Source organism: Heptranchias perlo, chromosome 36 (assembly GCF_035084215.1).
Source record: "Heptranchias perlo isolate sHepPer1 chromosome 36, sHepPer1.hap1, whole genome shotgun sequence".
Taxonomy (NCBI): domain Eukaryota; kingdom Metazoa; phylum Chordata; class Chondrichthyes; order Hexanchiformes; family Hexanchidae; genus Heptranchias; species Heptranchias perlo.
Window position 1 is genome coordinate 17,802,252 of NC_090360.1, and position 15,643 is coordinate 17,817,894.

Below are 15,643 nucleotides of genomic sequence, written 5' to 3' on the forward strand. Positions count from 1 at the left end.
TGTCCACCTGAGAGGGCAGACGGGCCTCGATTTAATGCAAGACGGCACCTCCGACAGTGCAGCACTCCCTCAGTACTGCGGTGGAGTGTCAGTTAAGATTATGGGGTAGATTTTGACTTTGTGCGATAGTGTAAAAACAGGTGATGGCGAATCGGCGGCCTGTTTTCCACTGACTTTGAAATAAAAATCGGGAGAGATGTAAAACAGTTTACTGATTCTTTATCACCCTTTTTACACAAAGTCAAAATCTGCCCCTAGGTGCTCAAAGCATGGGGTTGAGTTTGAACCTACAACCTTCGGACTCAGAGGTAACAGTGCTAGCAATGAACCTTGTAACCCCAAACTCGAAAAGTCACCTCTTATTACTACACTTTTAGGAATCAAGTATGTTTCCTGATTTTTTTCTCTCTGTAAGCACTTTCCACACATTCTACTTTGTTCGTTTCTTTGTTTAAAACATTTAATTTTCTTTCTCACTCTTTTCGGTTTCCAAGATGTGTGCATGACAGGGAACCAGCTTCTTGGCATCTGCCAGTGGCGATCTGTGCCCAGTCGCTGGATGTCTCCAGTTGTCCAGGCAGAAACGAGAATTCCTTGATGGAGCAGGGGACGCTTCCTTTCACCTGCCATTCCAGTTAACGGAGGGATATCTCCAGACAAATACTGAGATTGACAAGAGAGATTAAAGGGAAATATCCTTGAGTTGTTGAAGAATGAAATGTTTTTGCCACAAGCAGGAGATGAGACAGAGACCTTTACAAGGGAACTGTGGATAAATATTTGAAGCAGAGGAAGATACAAGACTATGGGGAAAGAGCGAGGCAGTGGGATTAGTTTTGGATTGCTCTAGCAAAGAGCGAGCACAGACGCAATGGGCCGAATGGCCTCCTTTTGAGCCTCCGTTTATGGTTCTAATATTGTGTGTGTGTGAAGCGGGAAATGAGGGAATAAGAGTAAGAGAAGAATAAAAGTACATCAAAACAAACTGTGGTAAAGATTCTAACAGGGAGATGGGCAGAATTCTTTGCATCCCTGACTTTTCCCGTGTGCTGTCCTTAAAACCCATCTCTTTGACCAAGCTTTTGGTCACCTGTCCTAATGTCTCCTTATTTGGCTCGGTGTCAATTTTTCCTACCTGATTACGCTTCCCAATGCACTTCACAGGAGAGTAATCAGACAAAATTTGACATTGAGCCAAAGAAATAGTAGGACAGGTGACCAAAAGCTTGGTAAAAGAGGTAGGTTTTAAGGAGTGATTTAAAGGAGGACAGAGAGGTAGAGAGGTTTAGGGAGGGAATTCCAGAGCTTAGGGCCTAGGCAGCTGAAGACACGGTCGCCAATGGTGGAGCGATTAAAGTCAGGGATGCGCAAGAGGCCTGAATTGGAGGAACGCAGGGATCGCGGAGGATTGTAGGACTGGAGGAGGTTACAGAGATTGGGAGGGGCGAGGCCATGGAGGGGTATGAAAACAAGGATGAGAATTTTAAAATCGAGGCATTGCTGGACCGGGAGCCAATGTAGGTCAGCGAGCACAAGGGGTGATGGGTGAACGGGACTTGGTGCGAGTTAGGATACGGGCAGCAGAGTTTTGGATGGGCTCAAGTTTACGGAGGGATGGTGATTTACCCTCGATTTCATGTTTTGATTACGAGCCTTTCCTGTCCTGAGAACTAAAGCTCAACTTTAGGAATTACACGGGTAGGAACTACACCTCAAAGTGTCGCAGTGCCAGGCTGTCACAGCCGGGGTTCTCACTGTGTCGAGTTCCTGTTTATTCAGCAGAGACAAGGGTCAACAGGAGTTCAGTTGTCTCACCCCCAACCAGTGAGGAACTCCTAGCACCAGAGGTTTATGGGCAGAACTTACCTTGGGTGCCTCCCGTGCCTCAGGCAGCTTATTGAAGAATTGTGGCTGCGTTGGCTACAATATTCTAATAAGCTGCCAAATGTGTTCCACCAGTGCCGTGGGGTCTCAGAGAATTCCACCCAACAATTTGCATTCACATAGCTCTGCAGGTTTTGTGCAGACAAAAACTTCAATCGTAAATATGTTTTAACGTTTGAATAGAATCCCTATCTCCACTACAGTACAGATGGGAATCTGGCTCATAAACATATTTCCAATTGAAATAAGCTACCAGCAGCTTCGTGACAAGAGCCTCAAGAGGCCAGACCCCCCTCCCCCCGACAACGATGTGTAATCAGTCAGACTTCAGGCAGGACAGATCCTCCTCCCCATAGCTGGGACATTGTGACTGATTGGAACGAGCTCTGATCAGTGCCTCTCACAACAGCTCAACTGGTGAAGGCAGTGAGTAGCTGCAAAGAGGGCTTTTTATAGCGGTGCTGGTGGTGGGGGTCTTTCTGCCACTGGTTTTCGATGACTTCAATACTCTCCTTGTTGCCCTCCCATCTACCACCCTCTTAAACTCCAACTTTCTCAAAACTCTGCTATCCCTATCCTGTCCCACACTAATCACTCAAGTTTAAAATCCTCATCGTCGTCTTCACGTTGCTCTTAAGTGTCAGCCTTGGCTCAGTGGTAGCACTCTCATCTTCTGAGTCAGAATGTTGTGGGTTCAATTCCCACTCCAGAGACTTGAACACATAATCTGGGCTGACACTCCGTGCAGTACTGAGGGACTGCTGTACTGTCGGAGGTGCCGTCTTTCAGATGAAAGATTAAACCTCCTTATGTGGACATTAAAAGCCCCACGGCACTCTTGCAAAAAGAGTGGGCAAGTTATCCTGGCCAGCGTTTATCTCTCAAGCAACAGCACAAAAAATAACGCTATATAAATGCAATTTCCTCCCTGTCTCTGCAATCCCCTCAAGGCTCGTATTGTCCCAAATGCTTTGCTTCCACCCCTGCCTTTGCCCCACCATTGGTGGCAGAGCCTTCAGCTGCCTTGGTCCTCCTCACTGGGATTCCCTCCTGAAACCTTCCTCTCGTCCTTTAGGAAGCTCCTCATGAACCAACCTTTAGGCTGCCCATCTTGATCTCTACTTTCCTGGCTCAGCCCACCTGTCCTGCAAGTTTGGGATTTTTTTTAAATCTTCAATTTAATTAAATATTTAGTTGTCATTTTTGTCCACCTGACTTTGTGATACTAATCAGGTAGACATCAGGGAAAATCTCTGGCCATTGCCAAGTATGGCTACCTTAGTCCCAATAGGAAGGAATCAGTAAGGACACAGTGGCATCACCTACTGGGCAGTGATCTGGTGGAGCAGATCACCCACTTGTTATAGAACCCACCTGATTTACATTCAGGCAGAACTTCTCGTCACCCCATATAGTCCTTGGGATCTTTTACATCCACCGGAACAGCAGAAAGAGCCACAGTTTAACATCTCACGGGAAAGACAGACAGCACCTCAAATAATGCAGCACTCGCTCAGTAACGAGCTGAGATATCAGCCCAGATTATACGCTCAAGCTCCTGGAATGGGGATTGAACCCATGATTGGTCTGAGTCAGAGGCAGGAGTGCAACCACTGAGCCAAGGCTGCCACTGAAGAACTTGTTAGCATTAGTTATCTGGGCTCCTACATTAGGAGCAGTACCTTAGCCCTCTAAAATGGTCAAGGGATTCTATAGCGTAGATATGGAGAAACTATTTCCTCTGGTGGGGGAATCCAGAACATGAGGCCACAATCTTAAAATTAGAGCTAGGACATTCAGCAGTGAAATCAGGAAGCAATTTTTTTCGCAAAAGGGAATGGAAATCCGGGATTTGCTCCCCCCAAAAAGGCTATGGATGCTGGGGGTTGAAATGTTCAAGACTGAGATCGATAGATTTTTTTTTTGGGTAAGGGTATCAAGGGATACGGAGCAAAGGCGGGTAAATGGGTTTAAGATGCAGATCAGCCATGATCTGATGGAATGGCGGAACAGTCTCGAGGGACTACCCCTGTTACTACGACCCTATGTACCTCTATGTACCCCAGCACCAGTCAGCAATACTCTGGGTCGCAGTACAGGAGAGCTGGAGGTTGCCGGTGCAGTCAAATCTGCTCTGTTTCCATTGCAGGGTGCACTCACCGGCACCGGGGAGGCAACAGGCAAACAGCTACACATCGGAGGCTTGCATAGACGCAGGTGTTTGAAACTCTGGGGTCGCATTTCCAACGCAGTTGGGGGCGGGTGGGGGGGGGGGGTGGGGGGGGGGGTGGATGGTTTTCCTGCCGCTTGTGGTTCCCGCCGATCTTCCGCCGAAATTACTCCTCACGGTTTTTACATTCTGGCGGCTGGACCCTCCCCTCAGGGAGTGACAAATCACGGCAGTAAACTTTCCTCTTCAGTGCCAGGGCTCAGTGGCGCCGCGCCTCCATTGCAAAGTCGGCCAAAATGATTTGAAGAGAAACCGTCAGCACATCGTGCCTGATTTTGCAGTAAGGGGCTCCTGCCCCTGCCGAGCTTCTACACCCTGGCCACATCCCTCTGGCCCGTCTCACTCGCCCATCACCCTGTCCTCGCTGGCCTACATCGACTCCCGATCCCCCATCACCTCACATTGAACCTCACTATCTCTGAAATCTCCTCCAGTGCTACAACCCCCTCAAATCCTACATTCCTCTGACTCCACTCCCTTGTGCATAAACCCTCACCTCCGGTTTCAGCTGCCTAGGCCTAACTTCTGAAATTCCCTCCTCAAACCCCTCCGTGCTGTCATCTCCCTGTCTTCCGTTAAGACCTTCTGTAAATCCCATAGTTTTGAGCAAGGTTTTGATCGCCCCTCTTGATATCTCTTCCTTTGGCTTGGCAACCATATTTTTTTTCTTATGCCTCTGTGAAATGCCTCAGGACATGTTTTTTGTATGTTTTGTCAGCTGTCTGGGCCTTAAGCTGTGGAATTACCTCCCTAAACCTCTCTGCCTCTCTACCTCTCTCTCCTCTTTAAAAATGCTCTAGGACGAAGCAGCCCGCTTGATTGGCACTCAAGTCACACACCATCCCGACTTGGAAATATATCGCTGATCCTTCATCGTCGCTGGGTCAAAATCCTGGAACTCCCCATCTAACAGTCCATGGGAGAACCTTCACCACATGGACTGCAGTGGTTCAAGAAGGCGGCTCACCACCACCTTCTCAAGGGCAATTAGGGATGGGCGATAAATGCTGGCCTTGCCAGTGACGCCCACATCCCATGAACGAATTTAAAAAAATAAAACTTACCTCTTTGACCAAGCTTTTGGTCACTTCTCGGTGTCAAAGTTTGTCGGATTACGCTGCTGTGAAGCACCTTGGGACGTTTTACTACTTTAATGGCGTTATAAAAACGCAAGTTGTTGTTGTTGTTATACTGGAGGCCTAGGTCCCTCTGACGATGCTGTCTTAATTTGTCGCAGGATGAGCAGCTGAGTCCAGAATGCCAGTGAAGGCCCTCCCTTCCTGCGGGCCTCAGCTTCTCTGGAGGAAACGACTCCACCAAGCAGCATCGCGCCCAAAACATAAACTGAATGGGGACGAATGAGCCTTTAGGGATCATTTATGGATAATGGAGTGACAAGTAGTTTATCAGATGTTCCTGGGATGCGTTCCACAGATACCGGGCAACTCTTTGAACTTTGGGAAGGTTCTGTTGAATAACACAGCTCATTCAGTGCTAACTAGCTGTAATTAGTCAGCATTTGTAATGTCGCTACACTCAGTTATCACATTCCCCAGGGCAGTGAAAGAGGATTATACCTCGGGGAGTTACAAGGCGCAAATCCAATTAACGCCTGTTTATAGCGAACAGCACCACTCCAAACAGATGCCAGGTGCCCCATCTGCCTGTGAAAGGCAGGTTATTGGCCGACCGCTGGAGGTGGTAAACCAGGCTCCCAGAGGCACTGGTGCCACCTCATTGATATTACAGTGCTGCTGTCGACGTCAGACTGCCAGCAATGATGCCGTAACCCAAGCACCCACTGCCTACACTGGGTTTTCAACCAGCGCCAGATGTTCGGGCAACATCATAGGGTCACCAACCTTCCAGGATAAAAACATTGGATAAAAAGGCTGTTTGACTGGACTGGACGGTTGGAGGTCAGAGGTCATGTGATGAAACCTCTAAGGAATGTGTCCATTCCTTAGAATGTGTCCATTCCTTAGAATGTGTCCATTCCTTAGAGCTGGCAACTCTACAACATCATGAACTGCGGAAGCAAAGCTTGAATGGGTTTATGGTGAACACCCAAATCCTGGCACTACAGTACAACAAAACTTGCATTCATACAGCACCTTTAACACAGTAAAACATCCCGAGGCGCTTCACAGAAGCGCAATCAGACAAAATTTGACACCGAGCCACATAAAGAGATATTAGGACAGGTGGCCAAATGCTTGGTCAAAGAGGTAGGTTTTAAGGAGCGTCTTAAAGGAGGAGAGAGAGGCGGAGAGGTTTAGGGAGGGAATTCCAGAGCTCAGGGCCTAGGCAGCTGAAGGCACGGCCGCCAATGGCGGAGTGAAGGAAGTGCGGGATGGACAAGGGGCCAGAGTTGAAGGAACGCCGAGTTCTCGGAGGGTTGTAGGGCTGGAGGAGGTTACAGAGATAGGAGGGGCGGGTCTTACAATTCATTGAGCCATGACAGCTATTAATTATACGGGTAGACTTAATGAATTAGCCTCGCACCATGGGAGTACCTATTGGGAATTCAAGGGCGGTGCTCAGTGTGTTGAGTGCCAGTGGAGAACACATGGGGCATGCTGCCCTGTGCCCTCAAATTCCCGTACCCGCTTCCATCATGCAATGTTCTGTCGCGGGCGTACTAAATTGTACGATCCATCCCATAATATACATAGTGCGAAAGAAAGAATTATCTTCCATTTCTACAGCGCCTTTCAGGGCCTCGGGATGTCCCAAAGCGCTTCACAACCAATGAAGTACCTTTGTAACGTAGGAAACATGGCAGCCAATTTGTACACAGCAAGATCCCACAAACAGAAATGAGATCACGACCAGAAAATATGTTTTTTTCGTGATTTGGTTGAGGGATAAATATTGGCCACAGAATTAACCCAAGGACAGAATAAAAGTATTGCATTTCTAGTGGCCTTTTTTGTTTCAGATAGTTCATATACTGCTGTTGGATCTCATTGAGAATTTGTGGTGTTAGCAGTCATGGTTGTCGTGTTTTTATTTATTTGTTCTTGGGGTGTGGGCAATACTGACAGGGCAGCTTTTAATCCCCACCCCTGGGGGCATTAAGAGTAGTGTGGGACTGGAGCCAGGTGTAGGCCGGCCCGGGTAGGAGTGGCAGGTTTCCTTCCCTGAAGGGCATTGGTGAATCAATGGGTTTTTAACAAGACACAGCAGCTTTCACGGTCATTATTCTTAACTGGTGTCCAACCCCCAAATTATCAGATCTATTGACAAAAAGCAAAGAAAAAACTGCTGGAAACGTTTGGGTGGTTTTACTACGTTAAAGGTGCAAGTTGTTGTTGTAATGTAGCGCTGGAAATCTGAAACAAAAAGCGGAAAATTCCGGATCCGCTCAGCCTCTGTGGAGAGAGCGGGGGGGGTGAATGTTTCTTTTGACAATCAGCATTCCCAATTTTCTCCCATTGAGCGATTCTCTTTGCCAGGAGTGGGTTGTTGAGAAATGTATCCCCATCTTTCCAACTCTACTTTCCAATTTATCAGCAGTGCAATCCACACAGAAAAAAATATTACGGCTCTTTAATGACTGAAAATATTCAAAACCTCAAAAGGGCTTTCAGTACTTAAAGGGTGGATGTGTCGGTGTCTGGGATCCGCTGTGAAATGTACAGTTGGTGCTCTTTAGATAACATGCTTGTGTTACCCGTGATAATTAAGTATTACGTCTCTTCTTCGACAGAATTTGTTGAGGAGCTTTTACACTTCCCTTTTAAAATTGTTCCTGTCGCGGCCCCCTCCCCTCAGAAGGTCGTAGGTTCAAATCCCATTTTAGTACATAACTCAAGCTGCTACTCCAGTGCAGTACTGAGGGAGTGCTGCACTGTCGGACATGCCGTCTTTCCGATGAGACGCTAAGGTGGACGGAAATGATCCCATGGCACTATTTCAGAGGAGAGCTGAGGAGTTCTCCCTGGTGTCCTGGCCAATATTTGTGCCTCAAGCACCATCACCAAAAGAACAGATTTTCTGGTCATTTTTTTTCATGCTTTCATGGGATGTGGGCGTCGCTGGCGAGGCCGGCATTTATTGCCCATCCCTAATTGCCCTTGAGAAGGTGGTGGTGAGCCACCTTCTTGAACTGCTGCAGTCCATGTGGTGAAGGTTCTCCCACAGTGCTGTTAGGAAGCGAGTTCCAGGATTTTGACCCAGTGACCATGAAGAAACTGCGATATATTTCCAAGTCGGGATGGTGTGTGACTTGGAGGGGAACGTGCAGGTGGTGTTGTTCCCATGTGCCTGCTGCCCTTGTCCTTCTAGGTGGTAGAGGTCGCGGGTTTGGGAGGTGCTGCCGAAGAAGCCTGGCGAGTTGCTGCAGTGCATCCTGTGGATGGTACACACTGCAGCCACAGTGTGCCGGTGGTGAAGGGAGTGAATGTTTAGGGTGGTGGATGGGGTGCCAATCAAGTGGGCTGCTTTGTCCTGGATGGTGTCGAGCTTCTTGAGTGTTGTTGGAGCTGCACTCATCCAGGTAATTGGAGAGTATTCCATCACACTCCTGACTTGTGCCTTGTAGATGGTGGAAAGGCTTTGGGGAGTCGGGAGGTAAGCCATGGTCTCAATGTTTTTTGTGGGACCTTGCTGTGAACAGATTGGCTGCCGTGTTTCCCACATTACAACTGTGACCACAAAAGTAATTCATTGGCTTTGGGACATCCTGAGGTTGTGAAAGGCGCTATATAAATGCAAGTTCTTTCTTTCTTTGGTCAATCTTCTCCATTTCTTTCTTAAACCGAGGCCCTGCCTGCCCCTTCAGGTGGATGTAAAAGATTCCATGGCGTTATTCAAAGACTTCTCCCGGTTCACTGGCCAAAATTTATCCTTCAATTAGCATCACCAAAAACAGATAAACTGGTCATTTCTCTCACTGCTGTTTGTGGGCCCTTGCTGTGCATAAATTGGCGGCTGCATTTGCCTAAAAAATGCCGACTACTTTTCAAAAGTAATTAATTGACTGTGAAGTGCCTTGGGACGACCTGGAGACATGAAAGACGCTGTACAAATTCAAGTTCCTTCTTTCTTTAACATTTCCATTGAAGGCCGGTCTCTGTGGTGCTGTGGGATTTCGCTGTGTAATCCCATAGAATGAAATGCAGGGGCTCTGGCTGTATGATGGTGCTGCTTCCTGCCCTTTATACATAGGAATGCAACTGGCAGATGGCACCTTGTATGGCCTTGTACAGCCTCACCAGTGAACTCTCATACCATGCCATGTATTCAGGTTATTAGGACTGTCCTGTGGGGATCTGATGTGTATAGTTTACACCCCAAATTTAAAGTTCTCATCCTCACGTTCAAATCACTCCATGGCCTCGCTCCTCCCTAGCTCTGTTACCTCCTCCAACCCTCCGAGAACTCTGCCTTCCTCCAATTCTGGCCTCTTGTGTATCCTGGACTTCCTTTGCCCCACTATCGGAGGCTGTGCCTTCAGCTGTCTAGGCCCTAAACGTCCTCCTTAAACCTCTCCACCTCTCTACCACGCTCTCCTCCCTAAAACCTACCTCTTTGACCAAACGTTTGATCGCCTGTCCTCATTTCTCCTTCTTTGGCTCGGTGTCAATGTTTGCCAGATCACGCTCCTGTGAAGCGCCTTGGGACATTTTACTATTTTAAAGGCGCTATAAAAATGCAAGTTGTTGTATGATTCTCTGATTCTACCATTCAGTGCAGTAGGATGACCAAATTAAACACCGGGGGGAAGTCAAAGAAGAATAATACATCTCGGTCACAGGGGCGGTCGTTCATGACATTTGCCAGACTCGGCGCTGTGAGAAGGGCAGGAGACAATCTGAGGGGATTGAAGCAAGTAGTTCTGGAAGAGATGCGCAGAGTTGGGAGGTAATAATGCAATGAAGGACCTCAGAGAGGAAAGGGAAGTTAGAGATTGGATGGTAGTTAGTGAGGATGGGTGGGTCAAGGCCGGTCTTGGCCAGGACAACTCCCCTACTCTTCTTCGAATAGTACAGTGGGATCTTTTCCGTTCACCTGAGAGGGCAAACGGGACCTCGGTTTAACATCTCATCCAAAAGACGGCACTGTACTGGAGTGTCAACCTAGATTGTGTGCTCAAGTCTCTGGAGTGGGATCTGAACCCACGACCTTCTGACACAAAGGTGAGAGTGCGACCAACTGAACCACTGAGTCAATGCAGTCAGGGCAGGGAGTAACTCTCAAGGACATAAAGCAGCAAACCACATCGCTGGCCTATACAGACACGTGCTGGGCGGTTATATTGATACCAGCGCTGCCTCGCTAAAAGAGTCAAGGAAAAACATTTTGTGAGGTGATGTCCACTCCACCGCTGGCAAAGGTGGGCTGCCTTCAGGGGCAACGCACTAAGGTAAAGGGATCAGGATACTGCAGCTTCACAGTAGAGGCTGTTTTAAGTCAATTGAGCCTGGATTCCAGCACCAGATCTCAGCATTAAACATGACACAACTTGTCAGTTAACTTTAAGGCACCAATTTAGCCCACTGCTTTGAACTCAGTAGTTTCGAGGTTATGAATATGCAGTAGTTTGTAAAATCTGACTTTTAACATCTAAGTCTCCTTGGTCGGGCCACTTGACTTATTTGTTCCTAGAATCAATCAAACAACGTAGCTGCACATTCCTTTTTTTTGTGGTGCAGACATCAATCAACCCCCTACAGACCCATAACAAAGCCACAGACTGTGTTAACAGCCTATTCTTAAAGGCCCTATGATGTCAATAATACCTCATTTATAATGGACCCACTAGTCATGGAGCATCCTAACTTTCAAACACAAATGTGGATTGTCTTTATTTGTGTTGTATTTTCCGGGGCGGGGGTAGGGGGTGGAGGGATGGTGAGTCTACTGTACTTTTTGAAAACTTAATACCCCATATTGATGGCTTCTAGGGGCAGTATTGTGATTATACCTGAGGTGGCGTGCATGTCTCCCAGGGTAACACCCTTTCCCCAACAGTGTTTGCTGCCATGGCAACTATTTTGTTCTGGCAGGGGCCTGAATCTTTAGTGTTACACCCCTGTGTACATCATTCCCCATCCCTGCCCCCAACATCAGGGTCTGCAGCCCGAATGGGAAACTTTACAGGCCCCTGACCTTACAGCAACCTTGCAATGAGCCACACCATCATCACCAGTCCCCAAATCCACCCTATCACCGGACTCCAAATCCACCTCATCACCAGTAGAAGTTATGCTACAGCTACACAAAGCCCTGGTTAGACCACACCTGGAGTACTGTGTTCAGTTCTGGGCACTGCACCTTAGGAAGGATATATTGGCCTTGAAGGAAGTGCAGCATAGATTTACTGGAATGATACCTGGATTCCAAGGGTTAAATTACAAGGAGAGATTACACAAACGAGAGTTGTATTCCCTGGAATTTAGAAGATTAAGGGGTGATTTGATTGAAATTTTTAAGACATTAAGGGGATAGGGTAGATAGAGAGAAACTATTTCCACTGGTTGGGGAGTCTAGGACTAGGGGACATAGCCTAAAAATTAGAACCAGGACTTTCAGAAGTAAAGTTAGGAAACACTCTTACACGTAAAGGGTGGTAGAAGTTTTGAACTCTCTTCCGCAAACAGCAGTTGATGCTAGCTCAATTGTTAATTTTAAATCTGAGATTGATAGATTTTTGTTAACCAAAGTATTAAGGGATATGGGGCTAAGGTGGGTAAATGGAGTTAGGTCATAGATCAGCCATGATCTCATTGAATAGGCTCGAGGAGCTAAATGGCCTACTCCTGTTCCTTCGACCAAAAGCTTGGTCAAAGAGGTAGGCTTTAAGGACCGTCTTAAAGGAGAGAGAGAGGTGGAAAGGTTTAGGAGCATCAAAGGTCTCCAAATCCACCACATCACCAATCTCCAAGTCAACCCATCACCGATCTCTCCTGTTCTTCTTTGAATAGTGCAATGGGATCTTTTATATCCACCTAAGATGCGGCCTTGGTTTAACATCTCATCTGAACAACGGCACCTCCAACAACACAGCACTCCCTCGGTTCTATACTCACGTATCAACTTAGATTATGTGCACAAGTTTCTGGAGTGGGCCTCGAACCTTCTGACTCAGAGGTAAGAGTGTTACCCACTGAGCAAAGGCTGGTACAGCATTGATCAGTAAACAGGTACAAGGCTACTCTCCTGAGCCCCAGAGAGAGCAGTTCTGATCTCCCAACTACTCTCATCCTGCCAACAATAGCTCATACCCTATTCAACACTCGTTTGGGATTTGTGCAGGAGTCAGCTCACGGGATCTGCAGCCAACGAAAAACTAAGAGAGAAGTACATTACTGTGTGTGCGCAAACTGTTCACATTTGTTTTGACTATAGATTTCTTCAGCAGGTTGCCAAATGTTGGCAGAGATCAGCAGGGGGAGAAAGTCATTCTGTGGAACAAGCTGATGGGTTCAGGCATACTTGGTAACTCTGAAACCACCCATTTAAAGCCACTTTTATATTTAAGGAGTCCTGCTGATGGCAATCGCATGGTGTTGGTGGGACACTCAGTGAGGGCAGGGTGGAGTTCGGTTGTGATTCCCCCTGTGATTGAATAGCCAGCTAATTCCCATTGTCAAGACTTACACATGAATAATGGACACTTTGATGAGGAACCAGAGAATGCCCTGTGACTGTGAAACCATATCTCAGACAGGAATAGAAATATTGAAGAGGGTTGGGAGTGAAGCGGTAGGAAAAATTACAACAAGGTTAGAAACAGGGTGGGGAATTCTCTTGATGAAAGAGTTATCAACCTGTTAAGGTAAACCTGGTTGGTGCATTTAAAATAAAACATTTCTAATTCTACAATAATAAATTAAGATACTTGCTACTCTGCCAAATCTCAACTCACTTACCAATCACACAGTGCATTCACAGCTATTGTTTAACAATGAAATGAGTCCAAGTGATATCCAATGAAATGGGTCCAAGTGATATCCAATGAAATGGGTCCAAGTGATATCCAATGAAATGGGTCCAAGTGATATCCAATGAAATGGGTCCAAGTGATATCCAATGAAATGGGTCCAAGTGATATCCAATGAAATGGGTCCAAGTGATATCCAATGAAATGGGTCCAAGTGATATCCAATGAAATGAGTACAGGTGGTATCCAATGAAATGAGTACAGGTGATATCCAATGAAATGAGTACAGGTGGTATCCAATGAAATGAGTACAGGTGATATCCAATGAAATGAGTACAGGTGGTATCCAATGAAATGAGTACAGGTGATATCCAATGAAATGAGTACAGGTGGTATCCAATGAAATGAGTACAGGTGATATCCAATGAAATGAGTACAGGTGATATCCAATGAAATGAGTACAGGTGATATCCAATGAAATGAGTACAGGTGATATCCAATGAAATGAGTACAGGTGATATCCAATCCAGGATTTACAGCCGGTTTCTGGGATGTGAGTTTGTCAGTTCGTTCTAATCACTTTTGACATTGCCAGTATCAAACATGACTCCCTACTGTCCTATCCTGCATTGGACACACAGGTTGGTACCTGGGAATGTTAAACCAAAACTGGAGTTAAGGGTGCATAAGAAAATAAAAGAGATAGTTGACTAATGTCCTGGCCAATATTTATCCCTCAATCATCATCTCTAAAACAGATTATCTGGTCATCATCACATTGCTGTTTGTGGGAGCTTGCTGTGTGCAAATTGTACAGGAGTAGGCCATTCAGCCCCTCATGCCTGCTCCGCCATTTGATAAGATCATGGCTGATCTGTGATCTAACTCCAAATACCCGCCTTTGGCCCATATCCCTTAATACCTTTGGTTGCCAAAAAGCTATCTGTCTCACATTTAAATTTAGCAATTGAGCTAGTATCAATTGCCGTTTGCGGAAGAGAGTTCGAAACTTCTACCACCCTTTGTGTGTAGAAATGTTTTCTAATCTCGCTCCTGAAAGGTCTGGCTCTAATTTTTAGACTGTGCCCCCTACTCCTAGAATCCCCAACCAGCGGAAATAGTTTCTCTCTATCCACCCTATCCGTTCCCCTTAATATCTTATAAACTTCGATCAGATCACCCCTTAACCTTTTAAACTCTAGAGAATACAACCCCAAAGTGAAACGAGTTCACACTGACACTACAGTTACAGTGTGAGTTCATGCTTAGTTTATGTTCTGTACATTCCAACAATGACTACACTTCAAAAGTACTTCATTGGCTGTAAGGCACTTTGGGACATCCTGAGTTCATGAAAGGCGCTATATAAATGCAAGTCTTTCTTTTACATAATGTTGAGAATACATTTTAAGTCATAAATGTCCTTTCACTTCATGGACAGACAGTTATGTGAAGTGCATTTTCAGTTATCACAAACACTGATCTGTTCACATACTTCTGTATCTAAGTTCCAATCTGGTGTAGATATCATATTATTTTAAATACTAACAACGCTTGGCTGTGAAGCGCTTTGGTATGTCCTGAGGTCGTGAAAGGCACTATGTAGAATAGAATCACACAACACAGAAAGAGGCCATTTGGCCCATTGAGCCTGTGCTATCTTTTTCAAAGAGCTATCCGATTAGTCCCACTTCCCCCTGCTCTTTCGCCACAGCCCTGAAAATTTTTCCTTTTTAAGTATTTATCCAATTCCCTTTTGAAAATTACTATTGAATCTGCTTCCACCACTCTTTCAGGCAGTGCTTTCCAGATCATGATTCTGGTTGTGTAAAAAGATATCTCCTCATCTTCCCCCTGGTTCTTTTGCCAATTATCTTAAACCTGTATCTACGGGTTACCGACCTTCTTGCCAGTGGAAACGGTTTCCCCCTATCTGGTCTATCAAAACCCCTCATTCTTTTGAACACCTCTATTAAATCTACCCCTAACCTGCTCTGCTCTAAGGAGAACAATCCCAGCTTCTCTAGTCTCTCTGCATAACTGAAGTCCCTCATCCCTTAAATGCAAGTCTTTCTTTCTTTAATGTATGCCATAAGGCCTATGAATAAACATTGTGATGTATAATTAAATGAACTGTCTTCCCTCACCCATAGCACGGTATATATAAAACAGTACTGATGCTCTATTGTACTTTGCCTCTACTCTCAAGTGTTCAGTTCTAATGATTGTAACAGAATACAATGGTTCAGCCGTGACCCCTCCTGTGATTACAGTCTGTTCCTGAGCATTCATTTTTGTGCTAACAACTTTGAATTATCCAATATTTGTATTAGGCATCAGAAATAACAACAACAACTTGCATTTATATAGCTCCTTTAACGGAGTAAAAATGTCCCAAGGTACTTCAAAGGAACGTAGTCAGACAATAGTTTATGCCAAGCCACATAAAGAGATATTAGGACAGGTGACCAAAAGCTTGGTCAAAGAGATAGATTTTAAGGAGCGACTTAAAGGAGGAGAGAAAGGTAGAAATACGAAGGGGTTTAGGGAGGGAATTCCAGAGCTTAGGGCCTAGGCAGCTGAGGGTACGGCCGCCAATGGTGGAGCGATTAAAATCAGGGATGCGCAAGAGGCCAAAA